The following is a 17,142-nucleotide window of genomic DNA, read 5'->3' on the forward strand; positions in this document are numbered from 1 at the left end:
GGGGAAAAAAACAAAAAACTATGTCCACAGAAAAACTTTTTTTAAATATTTATTTATTTGACAGAGAGAGACACAGCGAGAGAGGGAACACAAGCAGGGGGAGCGGGAGAGGGAGAAGCAGGCTCCCCGCCGAGCAGGGAGCCCGATGCGGGGCTCGATCCCAGGACCCCAGGATCATGACCTGAGCCGAAGGCAGACGCTTAACGACTGAGCCAGCGAGGCGCCCCTCCGCAGAAAAACTTTTACACGAAAGTTCATAGCAGCATTATTCATAATAGCTAAAAGGTGAAAACGACCCAAATGTCCATCACCTGGTTAATGGATAAACAAAATGTGGTCTATCCACATAATGGAATATTATTCAACCATAAAAAGGAGCAAAGTAGCTGTAGCATGGATAAACCTTGAAAATACTATGTTAAGTGAAAAACCCAGACACAAGAGGCGCCTGGGTGGCTCAGTCGTTAAGCGTCTGCCTTCAGCTCAGGTCATGATCCCAGGGTCCTGGGATCGAGCCCCGCATCGGGCTCCCTGCTCCGCGGGGAGTCTGCTTCTCCCTCACCCACTCCCCCTGCTTGTGTTCCTGCTGTCGCTATCTCTCTCTGTGTCAAATAAATAAATAAAATCTTTAAGAAAAAAAAAACCCAGACCCAAAAGACCACACATTGTATCATTCCCTTCATATGAGATGTCCTGAAGAGGCAAATTTACAGACACAGAAAGTAGATTGGTGGTTGCCTAGGACTGGGGGCGGGGTGCAAGGAAAGAGCAGTCCCCACTAATGGGCACAGGGTATTTTGGGGAAGTGACAAAAACATTCTAAAATTGACTGTAGTCATGTTTGCAAAACTCTGTGACTATACTAAAAGCCACTAAATTGTCTGCTTTCAAGTGATGAACTGTACGGTATATGAATTAGATCTCAAAAAAGCTGAGAGTTCTTGCTTCTGTGTTCGTTTTTTGGCATCCCCGTCAAAATGGTAACATGAGCACATACTGAGGTTGCCTCTTTTGGTCTTTTGAGAGGATTTTTAAAAATCTCTAATCATAAGAGCAAAAAAAAAAGACATGCCTTGGGTTTGTAATAGCACAGCTAATTCTCTTAGGTGCTTGTGTCTGGCTCTGCGATGAGAATTTTAAGTTGTGTGCACTTTAGTCCTTTTTTTTTTTTTAAAGATTTTATTTATTTATTTGAGAGAGAGAGAGAGAATGAGAGATAGAGAGCACGAGAGGGAAGAGGGTCAGAGGGAGAAGCAGACTCCCCGCTGAGCAGGGAGCCCGATGTGGGACTTGATCCCGGGACTCCAGGATCATGACCTGAGCCGAAGGCAGTCGCTTAACCAACTGAGCCACCCAGGCGCCCGTGTGCACTTTAGTCCTAATGAGAAAGCGGTGTGTGGCAGGCTGGGTCCCCAGGCATCTCTAACGTGGAGATCCCTGTACCAGAGGCTCAGGATCAACACCTACCAGAGGAAGAGAGGGGCCGCCGTGGACCCCGGAGGAAGTTCTGAAGCCAGGATGGCCATTCAGAGTAGACCCCGAGGAGTGTGATGACCATGCCCTAACACTGCCTTGTCCATCACTCTTTGGATGCTGGCTGCAATGAAAGGGGCCTGCTGTCTCCAGCGAAGTGCTCCCGCACAGGGAAAATCCTCCCTTCCTGCTGGGGTAATCTGGGAGGCACATCAGTGCGTCCCCCCATGATTATTATTTGCATTTTACAGACAAGAAAATTGAGGCATAGAGAGGCTGAGTCACTAGCCCAACGGTGTGGGTGAAGAAGCCACCGGAGACATTCAAATCTCCTCCCACTGGCTGCAGAGCTGGGGGTCTGCAGCTGACCTGCCTTTGCCATGAGAAGCCCTGAGAGGCTGGGATGAAGAAGGAACCACACAGCCCAGGGTACTGCAGAGAACGGCTCCCTCCAGCGGTGCTGCACAACCCAGAGTGGCCCCTGGAGCGCAGGCTCCTCTGGGACCAACCCAGTGACCCGTTGGAGAACCTCCTCCATGCCCCACACCCTTTTGGACCGGCCCAGAAGCACCAAGCTCCCCTCCCCCAAGAAGATACACAGAAGAGCCACCTAGTGATTCTGATCCCAGCCCCCATGCCCCAAGCAACCCTGCAGCCCTTAATGTAAACACAGACAGGGGATCTCACAGGGGAGGTGAGCACACGAATAATACAGATAATATAGATATCAGACACCAAAGATGGGGTCAAACAGAGGAAATCGTTTCTACAAATGCCGGAATTACTCTTTCTCACTGACACACTGTATGGGTCAGAGTTCATGCTAGTCCTAGAAACCAGCTCTGGCAGACTTAAGAGGAAGTGGGGGGGACATGCTGCAAGGAAGTGGGGAGATCAAGTCACCATGAGGGCTAGAGAACCAGAAGTGGGCCTGAGGGGACAGTGATACTTCCAGCCCCCAAACTTTGCCGTTGGCCTGACAAGCTCAAGGACCCCCTGGCTGGCTGCCCCAGGAACTGTGCTGTGTTCAGACACCTCCTCAAGCACCTTCCATGTTCTCTCTTTTCTCTTTGGACTCAGCCTTTAGGGCAACTTGGAAGCATAAGGGCAAAACACGCGCTCTTTTTCCCTAGGACTGTCTTTTTTCTCCCCTTATCAAAGATTTCCCCTCAGGAAGCGGGGTGGGCAGAAAAGATGAAGAGAAGAAGAAGAAAAACCCACCCTGGTACAGGCAGATACGAAAAATCAATTCTGTGGCCAAGAGATGATCAAAACTGAAGAATCAATGTTCATTGTGCAAATATTAGAATTTAAATTTTTCCACTCACGTCCAAACTATTACTAGAGACTTGAGTATTGCAAAGTTTCTGTCTGGGCAGCGTGTGAGTTTTGACATGTTCTTTCTTTCTTTCTTTCTTTCTTTCTTTCTTTCTTTCTTTCTTTCTTTTTAAGATTTTTTTATTTATTTTTTAACAGAGAGAGAGACAGTGAGAGAGGGAACACAAGCAGGGAGCGTGGGAGAGGGAGAAGCAGGCTTCCCGCTGAGCGGGGAGCCAGACGTGGGACTCGATCCCAGGACCCTGGGATCACGACCTGAGCCGAAGGCAGATGCTTAACCGACTGAGCCACCCAGGCGCCCATTGACATGTTCTTTCTTTGTATCATACTTGTTAGCAAGAAGTTAATCTGCTTCTCCCATAGTTCAGATTTCTTCTGCTTTTCTGTGTGTTTCACCTTGGTTTCTGCAGTAGTGGATAGCCAAAGATTATATAGCCCAGGGAGAAGTGAACGGTGGAGCTTAAGAGAAGAATGTCCTTGAGAGTCTACTTCTGAGAACAACTTATGAAATTCAGTCACAACTTTTATTTATTTATTTTTTTAAATGTTTTATTTATTTATTCATGAGAGTCAGAGAGAGAGAGAGAGAGAGAGAGAAAGAGAGAGGCAGAGGCAGAGGGAGAAGCAGGCTCCCTGCCTAGCAGGGAGCCCGATGCAGGACTCGATCCCAGGACCCTGGGATCATGACCTGAGCCGAAGGCAGACGCTTAATTATCTGAGCCACCCAAGCGCCCCTTCAGTCACAACTTTTCATTGGGACTTTACCATTTTCATCTTTCCAGAGTTTTCATTAGTGAATTACTTTCAGATAAGAATGCCACGGACATGTCAACCTCACTACTGAATAGGGGTACACGTGGCAAAGTCAAGTCTGCATATTATACAGTAAAGATGATATAATTTTCTGTAAACACTTGACTTTCTGCATTCTACGTTTGTGGAACTCATTTCTTTGTCGAAAATTCAGGTATGTGATCAAGTGAGACCAGGGACATTAATTGAAGGAGAGACAGGTAAATGACATCATGAGTTGGATGGTTTCATTTTAATTTCATATGACTGCAATCTGGGTTTGAAGTCCAGTCAAATTAGATTTCTTTCCAATCAGCAGGAAAGTGCAGGCGGCCCACTCACCAGCAGGATTAAAATAGACACCAGACCACCAGGCAAGGACCAGAGAGAGACTCTGAACCACATTTCCTGAAGCCTTGACTGGTGGGAGAAAAGGAATAGTCATCTGAAATAATGGAATCTAAATTGCAGTCATTGGGCATAATTGATTTAAAGATTTTTATATGGAAAATTTCAAACATACACAAATGTAGAGGAAATCAGGTAATGAAACCCTACATCCTCGTCACTCAGCTTCAACGATTACCCATGCCTTGCCAATCTTATTTCATCTAAACCTCTCACCCCTTGCCAGCCTGCTAAAGACAAGCCCATTGTGTCATTTCTCCCATAAATACATTAATATGCATTTTTTTAAAGATTTTATTTATTTGACAGAGAGAGACACAGCGAGAGAGGGAACACAAGCAGGGGGAGTGGGAGAGGGAGAAGCAGGCTTCCTGCCGAGCAGGGAGCCTGATGCGGGGCTCGATCCCAGGACCCCGGGATCGTGACCTGAGCCGAAGGCGGACGCTTAACGACTGAGCCACCCAGGCGCCCCTGCATCTTTAACTAATAAAAACATTTGGAAAAAACCATAGTCACATGCCACTGTCACCCTTAATAAAATTAATAATTCCTTAATATTACCTAATCTCTGATTGTCTAAATTAGCTGGTTTGTTTAAAGCAGAATGCAAACAACAGCCACACACTGCAATTAGTCATTATGTCTCAAGTCTCTTATTAGCTAACAGTCTATCTACCCTCCTTTTTTTTTTTTTTTTTTTAATGGCATTGATGTGATAGAGAAACCAGGTAACTCATGCGTCTTATAGAATAGTCCACCGTCTGGATTTGGCTGATGGTGTCCTTAAGGTACAGTTTCCCTATTCTTCTATACCCCGCATTTCCTGCAAACTGGTGGTTAGCTGTAAAGGTTCAGTTATTCAAGTGCACTGTTTTGGGCCAGAATTCTTCACGGGTGGCCTCACAAATTCCACAGTTAGCAGTGCTAGGATCTGCCAATGGAGGCAGGTGGTGTCAGCCACCCGCCCTGCCCACCTTCACTCCCACCTCAGGGTATTAGCGTTCACGGATGATTACAGCTGCTAAAATGCTGGGTTTCCAGTTCTCATATTCTTCCTGCATTTACTAACTTGAAGTCTATAAAGAACTTCCCCTTATCAGTTTTGTGGTTTCCTTAAAACACAGTTTGTATAGGAAACGAAACCTTTTACGTTGACTCCCGTGACCTTGTTTTTTTGTTTTAATAATGTTAGATTTACACGATAATTAAAAGAATGGTGCAAAGAGCCCTCACAGACCCTTCCTCCAGGTTCCCCAACTGTTAGCACTTGATTGCATTTGTTTAACCATTTTCTCTTTCATATGTATAACATTTTAACCATGTGAGGGTGAATTGCACTCCTAGTCCAAACAGGAGAGTGTCTGTTTCCTAAGAACAAGGACATACTCTCACATAGTCATGAACAATGATCAGTATCGGTTTAGCAGGTATACTTCCATTATTTCATCTATGATGTATTCATACTTTGCCGGCTGTCCCAACAAAGTGTCTTATTTAAAAAAAACAAAAAAAAACAACGTATTCCAGGATCCAATCAGGGATTAAGCATTGCATTTGGTTCTCTTGTCTCCCTTAATCTAGAATGGCTCCTCAGTCTCTTTGTCCTTTGTAACCTTGACATTTTTGAAGAGTACAGGCCAGTTCTTTAGGAGATTCTGTGAACTTCTAACGTGATTCATCTTTGATAGCTTCCTCGCTTTCTGGCATAACAAGATGTCCCAAGTCCATGTGTACATTTCCTGCTCTGGAGTCTAATTGGCTACTTCTCCAGAGCTCCCTGGTTTCTTTCCATGGAAAATGGGATTTAGAGACCAGGACTGAATCCTGGTGACAGCTGGTGGTGGAGACCAGATACGAGGGGGGGTTGGGGGGGGCGCGCAGCACCCAGGGCTGACTCCCCAACCACACCAGGGCCCCCACATCTGGGGGAATAGCGCTTCCAGGCTGGCTTAGGTGGACCCGGCTCTTCTGAGCAGGAAAATCAGGAGGACATGTGGCTGTTTGTCCACCAGAGTGTCTTTGGGTGTAATCCCTGACTCATTTGCCTCCTCCTTTTTTAAATGGCAGACTTTATCTTATCTTCTGGCTTGGAAGGTGGACTTGTTTTTAATTCTCTAACGTTATTGATTTACTGTAGTCTTTGGAAAGGCAAACACAGAAACCGGGCCATCAGGAGGCCATTAAGGAAGTGTCAGAATACCGGATGAACATAAGGTAGCAGAGCAAAACTGAACTCTGGTTATACTTAAACAATAAATACACAGTACCACTGAGGACCTGCTTTGTCCCAGGCCACGCAGCCCACCTGCCTTTCCCCGGAGGCTGTTGTTCTTGGCACAGTCCTTCCGTTTGTGGTCAGAAGGCTTCTTAACTTTCCGAGACAGCTGCTTTCCTATTGGCAATCCTCCCACTAATTCCTGTGAGTTCCCTAAAAGAACAAACTTCTTACGATGATATGTATGCAATCCTTTGTCCTGGATTCCTCGGAAGACTCTGTCCCCAGGGTCACAACAACCACGAAGTCTAGAGTAAAAGGCCTCCCCTTGGGGTGCTACGGGACCTGCACACGTGGTGTCTCAGTTTTCCAGATGGCAGGGTGGCAGAAAGTGCTCCAGGCTGGGAAAAGGGCCTCGAGTTATCAGAGGCAAGGGCATCAAAAGACAGGGAAACTCTGGTCCAGACAACAATCTAAGTGCAGTTTCATTGAGCTTCAACTGACCCTGGGGAAGCAACAAGGAAACAATTTTCTAATTTCTCCCTCCAGCTCAGCCTTTCCGTGCCAGCTCCCTCCTGGTCCCTCCCCTCGGCAGGCGGACAGGGCAGGCGGACAGGCTCAGCCACTGGCTGCTGGGAGAATGGGGAGACGGGCAGGGTTGGGGGGCACGGAGGCTCCTTCTTTTGGCAAGGCTTGGCTTTCAAGCTCCCCTGGTGTGGGGAGGGAGGGAGAGGGATCTTTCCGTTGAACTGGCTGTGTGCCCCAGGGTCAGGCTTGGCTTAGTTCTATCTACTACTCCTGGTCGCCGACATAGAGTGGTCTCCGCATAGATGGCGGGTTTCCCCCAGTCTCCTCCATCACCGAGGCCCCCTGGGAAAGGACAGCCTTATCTTCCCTGACCCCACAGCAGTCCACTTCCCCATGTCTAGAGCCCATTGTTTGGCCTGGAGGCCACCTGGACAGCCCGTGGGTCCCACCCTTCCTCTCACCTCCATGCTTCTTCTTATAGAAACTCAGGAAATGCAGAGGCTTTTCTGCACCTCCCAAGGGCCATGGGAGACTGGCATGGGGGCACCCCGTTCTCATTCCCAGACTCACACAGTGTTCTCAGACTCCACTGGCAAAGGCCACTCACTCTAGTGGGTATCCTGCCTTCAGAAATCCCTAGGCTGGAAATAACAGTCACTCTATTGTAAATACTCTGTATGTTCACATGTATGCACCCCCAAGCCCCAGGGAACATATGTCAATTGTTCTCAAAAGTTCCTACCCCAAAAAGATGCATGCTGGTGGCAGTGCCAAGGTCCTATAGCTCAGTAAGCAGGAGACACCAGGCTCCCCTTCCCACGGGGGTCCCGTCTTCATTGCTGCCCCCACCCACAGCCACTTGGCATCTCTGGTCTTCAGCTTTGAGTCTTAGCCATATTTCTGGAATGACATGGAGAATACCACTCAATACCTTGGCATATATGACAGAGAAGTTGGATTCTGACCACTCCCCGAAGCTACTGCCCCTTCTCAACCACCATCACTCATTGGTTTGGGCAGTAAGGTATTTCCTACTTAGATCCTTTGGAGGAAATCCAGCTTTTCCATTTTCAAGATACAATTCTGATTGAGGGATTCATTTTCGAAATTTGAACCTTGGGAAGAAGGTTAGTAAAAATTCAAATATTAGCAAAAATATGCTGATATTTTGAGTCTAGAAAAATGACATTTTCTTCTTATTAGGCATGGCTCAAAAGGGGTGCCCAGAGGAGCCCCTTCTCCTCTTTCATGGACATCCTCCTAGGTTTCTATCCTTGGCACAAGTATGTCAGACAGAAGACCCTTACCCACCCTGCCTCTTACTTGTTAAGGGCCTGTGGACAGGAAAGTTTGGTGTCACACAGAAAGTATCCTAGGGAACATCGGATGCATGGAATGGCCATATTACTGAAGGTTAATTGTCACGGAGCAAGAATTCCCTGTCCCTTTCAAGGTCCTTCTGGCTGGGCTAAGAGTCAACCAGACATGAGACAGATTAAAGAGAAGATCTAACTTTGTACATCTGGGGAATCCACACAGACACAGAAATTCCTAAGACAGTCAGGTGCAATGAGGTACATAGGTGAACCTGAACTAAGGAGGGGGGGGTAGGGGTCTGGGACTTCAAGCGGAAGGAATGCACTTCGCAGGAAGATGAAAACCCGGAAACGTTTGCAGCGCCACTCAGAAACAAAGGGACAGAGAGGACTTTGATCGACCAGGCTTTGCTAGCTTCCTCCCTGCCTAGCCTCCCTGTTCCCATCCTAACGAGGTTATCCATGGTGACAGCTCTGTTCCTGGAGCAGGTCCTCTGCCCGAGTTCCTTTTAGGCCGATGGCGGAGAGGAGGGAGTAAAGAACTTTCCCTGAATCTGCTGGGTTTTGATTGTTTTTTATCTCAAGATAGTCTTCATGCCAAAATGGCCCATCTTGGAGCAGCCTGCGCTGGCCCCTACGTAACTAATTTGAAATTTCCATTTTGCAGGCATTTTGGACGTGCAACATAATAGCAGGCCCAGAGAGCTTTAGTTCTATCTCTTCCCAAGCCCTTTTCCTGGACTAGCCTGGGTGCTTCTTTGACCACACCTAATCCTGGGCTGGAAAACAAGTGTCTTCTATTGCTTTGTGGCAGTCCCAGCCTGGGTGAGCCTCCCTCACACATCCCCCTCTCCTCCAAACCAGCGTTACAAGTGGACGGGCCCTGGTGGTTCTTACTACGATGCCAAGGTGCCCTTCAGCAAGAACCATCAGGAAATTTTGAAAGATAGAGGTTGATGACTTAACAGAACCTGGAAATTACACCACACAGCTGGGGCCACAGAGCGAGGTCACAGGTAGAGAGAGAGAGAGAGAGAGGAGTGCAGGCCTGGGGTTCTGCTTATATTGGGGTGGAGGGTGGGGACCTGGGGTTTTGGAAGGCTTAGGCCTTATTAGTGAATTTAAAACACAACAGCAGGAATTTAAAAAAATGGGAAGAAAACAGGCAGGGCGGCCCAAATGGTCAGTTATTGAAGCCAACCAAGATCCTCAGTGCAGGGGAAACAGCCAGCCTTTTATCTAGTGGGGTCGCTGGAAATGTGTTTATTTGAGATAGTGGTCTTCGAAGTGGGTACCTCTGAGAAGTGGATGCCTTGGCAAGTACAGCTTAAATAAAACACTTGGATCACAAAAAAGAGAGAGGGAGAAATGCCTGCCGGGGCTTATGCTACATATGTTATCATCTATTTGTTTTGTTTTGATTCAGCTGATTTGCCACACATTCACTAAATGCCAACTACACAATAGTGATTGGGCCAGGGGAAAGACATACAAGTGAGTTGGTCCCTGGCTCAAAAAAAAAAAGAAAAAAGAAAAAAACAAACACTGTACTGTTAAGGGAGAAACCAAGAAGACGTGTAACAAGCATCATTGATCTAATCTTGGTAGGGTACAAGTTAGTGTGAAGGACAGAGAAGCCAATTCCAGTTGGGGTGTAGAAGGGCTTAACTTACTTTAGTTTTATTAAACAGCCCCAAAACCAGTTGTTTCCAGAAACTTTTGAGACTATCTGCCACAAGAATTTCATCTAGTATATGAATGATGACATAGCGCAAGACACTGAGGGTCAGACATGCAGAGCTCCATGAAGACTGGTCCATGAAGATGAGCCCTATTTGGTTCCTCCCGCCTGCAGTGGTTTCTGAACTTGTCTGCTGGGGTAAGTTCTGGGGAAGGAACAGAGCCAATATAGAACATTCCTCTTCAGCACTCAAACTAGTGAGCCGCTGACCAACACGGACTCATGAGGGCTCTTTGGAAGCTTCAGGAACATCTGGTCAACTAGCTCATGGTACAGATGACCACGCTAAGGTTTAACAAAGCCCTGGGCCACACAGCATCGTGGTGCAGGTGCCCAAATCCTGGCTGTGCTGCTTCCCAGCTGAGGGGCCTCGGGCAAGGTACTGTGTGCTTCACTTTATCGATAAAATGGGGATTTTTAAAAAAGATTTTATTTATTTATTTGACGAGAGAGAGACAGCGAGAGAGGGAACACAAGCAGGGGGAGTGGGAGAGGGAGAAGCAGGCCTCCTGCTGAGAAGGGAGCCCGATGCGGGGCTCGATCCCAGGATTCTGGGATCATGATCTGAGCCGAAGGCAGACGCTTAATGACTGAGCCACCCAGGCGCCCTAAAATGGGGATTTTAACTGCCAATCATTGGGTTGTTATGAGGAATAAGACAGTATGTGTAATGGATTAGAACAGAGTCTGTGCCCCTGTGAACTGTTATTATAACCATTAATGTGTGATTTGCTCAAGATGGTACGGCTAACGAGTGGCTGGGTGTACTGAGCGAGACAGGGAAGGGATGAAATGCATTCAATGTTGCTGCCAAGAGGGACCTGCTCACTGTGAAACCCACTGATGCCCAGTTACAGCACAGAGCTGCAGAAAAACAGCCTTCTCGCCCCGGAGAAGGGAGAGGACGGCCCAAGGACGATAGGGCTTTCACTCCCAAAGTTACCCGAAGGCCCTTATGACTTGGGGAACTGTTGCCTTTATCGGCGGCAGTTGTGCAATTAGGTGACTAAGGTCTCCACGGTAAAACATCCATGTCCCATGTGAGATTAAAGGTGCGTTTTCTGAGAGCCAAGACCTTGCAAAAGTATAAAAACAAAATGAATCTTCCTGCAGATGGAGAGAAAAGATCCAATTAACTTCTTATTTCCGAACAGCCAGCGGTCCAGAAATAGGGTGAGTGCTCCAAAACAAAGAAACAAACCAGCAACAACAACAAATAGCCAAAGAGCAAATAAGAGCAACCACAAACCCAAGAATTCAGGTGAGCAGGTAAGAATGAGCTCCCAGCCTGCAAGGCAGAGAGACTTTCAGAGGCTGTTGTGTGTAATTCTATTTATGATTTTATGCCACAAGCAGAAAAGAAACTATGTAATCAGTTTGCTTCTTTTCAGAGACCTGTTTGTTTAGATGGAATATTCTACTGACAAACGGTTACATAAAGCACGATTGAGGGCACAAAGGATCCAGGTGGAAAACCTGAAAAAAAACCCTGGTTTGGGTCTGATTCCAGTAATGCCGTCTCTCTTTGCTGGCTTTTCAGGAGCTGGCCACATTCACAGCCTTGCCCTACGGCTGCACACAGTACTGTCTACCTTACTTGACTTCGCTGTGCCCTGCCTTCATTAGCATTTCTTTACTCTTCTCATAAATAGCTCTTGGGAATTTGTTTCCCAAAGCTCTACCTTACTTCCACCTTTTAGGGAGAAGTTTGAAACATTTGAGAGACACTGTCCTAGAGAAAAGGCCAGAAAAGTGGAAGAATGATGGGTATATTCCATAACGACCAGATGACACTCATTATACAGAAATTCGGGGCTTCAACAGAACAAGGCAAAGAAACAGCCCTGCTAAGTGCCATAAGTGCTGGAGTTAGCAGACCCGCTTGGCTCCTAGGCACAAGCCATCAAAGGAAATCAGCGCCATTCTCAACCTTCTGGAGGCTCCAAAGTCCCCCTCCTCACTACAGGCATCAGGCCAAGCCCGGTGGCCAAGTGTCCGCTCAGCACCCAGACTGAGCCCTTAGAACACTGTCCAGCTCATACCTCCCCAGCCTTCCCATCAAGCTCAGAATAAACCCAAACTCTTCACTGAGACTTGTGAGGCCTACATGCTCTGCTTTTCTAGGTTAAGAGCAGATACAAGTAAAAAAAAAAAATGATAATAATAATAAGATGCGTAATTCCTCCTTTGAGAATAAGGATAGAGATTTCGCTCCCCCTCCCTTTTCTTAGAGTGTTCACTTCAGAAAACTTGTAAGTTCTTCCTCTGTCCATTTGAAATGTATGTGAGTCTTTTTAAAGCCGAAGAATCCTCTTGCCAGACCCAGGAATGTCTTTCTCAAAGACGCCTGGAAGCATCTCTTGTAAATGTGATCGAGGAAGATGGCACCCCCTTCACCCTGTTTCTGTGGGAGGGCAGGAACCTCATTAATTTGGTTCAAAGCCAGTTAGCTAACACAGATGGTCCCACCAATAGGATGGACTCTGTGTGACAAATGTGCTGTCCAGCCCTCTTACTTGAGGACTGGTCATTGTTTTTTTGTTTTGTTTTATATATTTTTTTATTTTTTATTTTTTTATTATTACGTTATGTTAATCACCATACATTACATCATTAATTTTTGATGTAGTATTCCACGATTCATTGTTTGCATATAACACCCAGTGCTCCATGCAGAACATGCCCTCTTTGTTTTTTTTTTTTTTAAAGATTTTACTTATTTGAGAAAGAGAGAATGAGAGACAGAGAGCACGAGAGGGGGGAGGGTCAGAGGGAGAAGCGGACTCCCTGCTGAGCAGGGAGCCCGATGCGGGACTCGATCCCGGGACTCCAGGATCATGACCTGAGCCGAAGGCCGTCGCTTAACCAACTGAGCCACCCAGGCACCCAGAACATGCCCTCTTTAATACCCATCACCAGGCTAACCCATCCTCCCACCCCCCTATATATATATTTTAACCAACTGAGCCACCCAGGCACCCCCTATATATATATTTTAAAGATTTTATTTATTTATTTGACAGAGAGAGAGAACACAAGCAGGGGGAGCAACAGGTGTTTGCCCATGTCTGTCTCGTGGCTCGCCTCCTTCCTTCACCTGCTCACTCCCCAGATAGGCTGTCCCTGAGCACAGCTCTCAAGCCCCTCATTTCCCTTCCCAGAACCAATCACTGTCCGTTTGACTGATTCTCAGCCATTTCTGCCCTGGCAGGTAGTGTCCGTGAGGTTAGGACTCCATCTGTGTGGCTGCAGCACCTACAGGGCCCGGGGTTGGGGAAGTATCATCAAAAATCAATCTCCTGGGCGCCTGGGTGGCTCAGTTGGTTAAGCCACTGCCTTCGGCTCAGGTCATGATCCTGGAGTCCCGGGATCGAGTCCCGCATCGGGCTCCCTGCTCGGCAGGGAGTCTGCTTCTCCCTCTGATCTTCTCCCCTCTCATGTATGCTCTTTCTCTCAAATAAATAAAATCTTTAAAAAAAAAAAAACAAAAAAAACAAAAATCAATCTCCTGCCAACCCAGAAAACCTCTCCACAAAGTTGCCTTCTACACAGCAATTATTAACGCCGCAGGTGGCCTGCAGTACAATTTGGCCATTCACTCTCAGCCTTTCCTCTCTAGGTACTGATAGCACTCGGGGCCAGATGTGGTCAGGGTGGAGTTTTCCTGCTTCAAGCACGTCCTCAGCCTTCTTGGTGCTGCCTTTTATGCATCCATGTCCCACGTTATCCTGTGGGCCTCACTGGTCATGTTGGGAGCACTGCCCAGGGAACCTTTGTGTACTCATGCACCCCTCAGGTCAGCAACCCCTAGCCCCGGGCCTCCAGTAACCCTGCTTGTCTTCCATCATGGAGTCACCCAGAAGCCCAGCACACAGGAGTCTCTCAATAAGTGTGAAATGAACAAATTCACCAGGAAAAACTTTGATCTCATGACATATTCTTTTTTTTTTTTAAGATTTTATTATTTATTTGACAGAGAGAGAGACACAGCGAGAGAGGGAACACAAGCAGGGGGAGTGGGAGAGGGAGAAGCAGGCTTCCCGCCGAGCAGGGAGCCCGATGCGGGGCTCGATCCCAGGGCCCTGGGATCATGACCTGAGCCGAAGGCAGACACTTAACAACTGAGCCACCCAGGCGTCTCACGTGCCATATTTCTTTTCGATAACACTTTCACCCTGACACTGGGCTGTGGCGGTACATTCACCTTTCCCTCGGATGAACTTCTCCACGAGGAGAGGACGTGGGAAGGGCAGATGCTTTCCTGTGCGCTAAGGAAGGAGAAGCTATGATCTTAGGAAATGAAGTAGGATTCTGCTTTGTTATTAGAGTCTTAAGAGAATTGGAATACTGTCATTGCATCTGGAGATTGAAGAAATGTCGTCAAGGAGGTCCACCGGGGTCTGCCTGGCCTTTCTAGCCGCCTCCACAAACACCGCAGTAGCCCAGAGGGCTTTGACAGGACGCCCCATCCAGATTCAGTGTTCCAAGACAAGCACACCTCTGACCATGACCACCGGGAGGCAGGACATTCTGTATGGAAGAGAGGCTGTCTAGTAATAGTGAACGCTTGCCTACGGCACCCTTAATCATCGACGCCCTCATCAGACAACAAAGACTTATGAATTAAAATTCCTTTTTTTTTTTAACCAATTGGCATTGTGTTTGCCTTTCTGTTTCTGTGAGAAACTTCTAAGAAATGAATATGCCAGTTGAGCCTGTTATAAAGACAAATATTGTAAAATACTGTAGCTTTGTGAACCAGGGCATTCCAGCTAAGGAAGGAAGGAAGGGAGGAAGGAAGGGAGGAGAAAGAAAGAAAGAAAGAAAGAAAGAAAGAAAGAAAGAGAGAGAGAGAGAGAGAGAGAGAGAGAGAGAGAGGGAGGGAGGGAGGAAGGAAGGAAAAGAAAGAAAAAAGAGGAGCCCCGGGCTGGACGCCACACTTCAGAAGGCCCCATGTCACAGATGTACAAACACAGACTTATCAAAGACCAGGGTACACCTATGTCACTTGAAGCTGGTGCTCAGCATATGCTTTTATGACTAACACTGCTCGGGCCCCAGAGAAAGGCTTCTTCACATCCTTTGCCTTATATCTTCAAAGTCAAAGGCAACAGTGTCTCGGTGCTATGAAGGTTTGTAGGTTCTTCAGAGATAAACACATTTTGGGCAAACCATTAAAAGGTATGGTAGCCCAATGATCCTAGTGGAGACAAGCAAAATAGCAGACCACCCAGAAGTTTAACAGAGAGAACCAGAGAAAGAGACAGCCAAGAAGAATCCTCACAGGACTCTTCATTCCTGGGGGTCCAGAAAGCATGCGTACCCATGCCGAAACAGTCAGAGCGGGACGTGGAGCAGAGCTGAGAGAATTTTCCACACCACAAAGACTCATCAGCAAAGGGCAGGAGCCTTACTGGACTCAAGGGACTGAAACATGTCTGACCAAACACATCTGACCAGAAAGCTACTCAGACCCAAGAATTCAGACTTAAAAATAAGATCACACTGGCTGTGAGAGCGATCAGGCTGTGGTACCCGTCACACCATCACCTCCAGGTGATGGAGGTGGCTGATCTGGCTGGCTAGGTGGCGTCCCCACCCTCCCTCACCACTCCACGTGCGTCCCTCCCGAAGCTGTGTACTCGGTGAAATGGGATGTCCTTCCCCGACAGAGGACGACCATGATTTGGTCAGGAGCATACAAATATCTGCCCTCTCCTGCTAGAATGGCTAAAGGAGCTCTCAAGGTCCATTTGTAGGAAAACATAAGCGTAGTCAAGCTTCCAAGACTCCAGACACATCCAAATGAGGGACTGCACATGGCAGTCTGCCTTACTTTAAAGGAAAAAATAAGTACATGAAATAAAATAAAATCACACTGATTCTTGGCGGCCTGGAACACTGTGTAAATGCCCAGGGCTGCTCCCCCTCAGAAGGAGGAACTTTTGGGGTGCCTGGCTGACTCAGTTGGTAGAGCATGTGACTCTTGATCTCAGGATCATGAGTTCAAGCCCACAATGGGAGTGGACCCTACTTAAAAAAAAAAAAAAAAAGAAACGAAAATAGTTAGAAGGGGGAACTTTTAGGCTGCGAGTGCCTGGATGAATAGGTTGCATCATTCTGTAAATAGACTCAAATCCATCGAATTGTACACTTAAGTGTGCGAACTAGATAGTATATAAATTATATCTCAATCAGGCTGTTTAAAAAAAGTTAGGGGGCGCCTGCGTGGCTCAGATGGTTAAGCGTCTGCCTTCAGCTCAGGTCGTGATCCCAGGGTCCTGGGATCGAGTCCCGCATCGGGCTTCCTGCTCAGCGGGGAGCCTGCTTCTCCCTCTGCTTCTCTCTCTCTCTCTCTCTCTCTCCCTCCCTCTGTCTCTCATGAATGAATAAATAAAATCTTTAAAAAAAAAAAGTTAGGGGTGGGCCTGGTACAGAAAATAGAGAAGGCAGGACATATAAAGGGGCATTGAATGCCGCTACTCACTGTCCCTAACAAGCTGACCTCTTTCCATTTATTTTTTTTTTAAAGATTTTATTTATTTATTTGACAGAGACAGACACAGCGAGAGAGGGAACACAAGCAGGGGGAGTGGGAGAGGGAGAAGCAGGCTTCCCGCGGAGCAGGGAGCCCGATGTGGGGCTCGATCCCAGGACCCTGGGACCATGACCTGAGCCGAAGGCAGACGCTTAACGACTGAGCCACCCAGGCGCCCCTGACCTCTTTCCATTTAATCCAGCATTCCCCTAAGGCACCAAAAGTCTCTTCCAGCAGAGGGGACGTTTCCAACAACTCCAGTCCTGGAGTGGTTCCGAGGTACACTCACTCTAGAAACACTGCTGCTGTATGTCTCTGGAAAAGTCTGCATCGTCTAGGAGACGTCCCTCCAGCTGAGCCGATTCTAGCCCAACATGGTCTTTGAACTATTTGACAATTCTGTCAATTGTAGGAAGTTGACAGCCACGCAGATTCTGTCCTGCTGCCCAACCTGTGGAAAAACCTGTTTTGCCCCCGTTTGCAATTCCCGGTTAGCAATCCTTACTCTATATTAATCTGTGCCTCTGCACCTTCTCTTTTGAATAAATTCTTACATCTGCCCGGTCCTCTCATGAGTAGTAAAAAATCCTTAACACATTTTCAGGTTTCCTATCCATATGAGAGTCACGATCTTACCTTTTACCGAAAATGATCTCTTATTTTTTCAAAGATTTCATTTATTTATTTGACAGAGAGAGAGCACACAAGCAAGGGGAGTGGCAGGCAGAGGGAGAGGGAGAAGCAGGCTCCCCGAGGAGCAGGGAGCCGACTCGGGACTCGATTCCAGGACCCT

Source organism: Callorhinus ursinus, unplaced genomic scaffold (genome assembly GCF_003265705.2).
Source record: "Callorhinus ursinus isolate GAN/ISIS: 27379988/994484 unplaced genomic scaffold, GSC_fseal_2.0 scaffold68, whole genome shotgun sequence".
Lineage (NCBI taxonomy): Eukaryota > Metazoa > Chordata > Mammalia > Carnivora > Otariidae > Callorhinus > Callorhinus ursinus.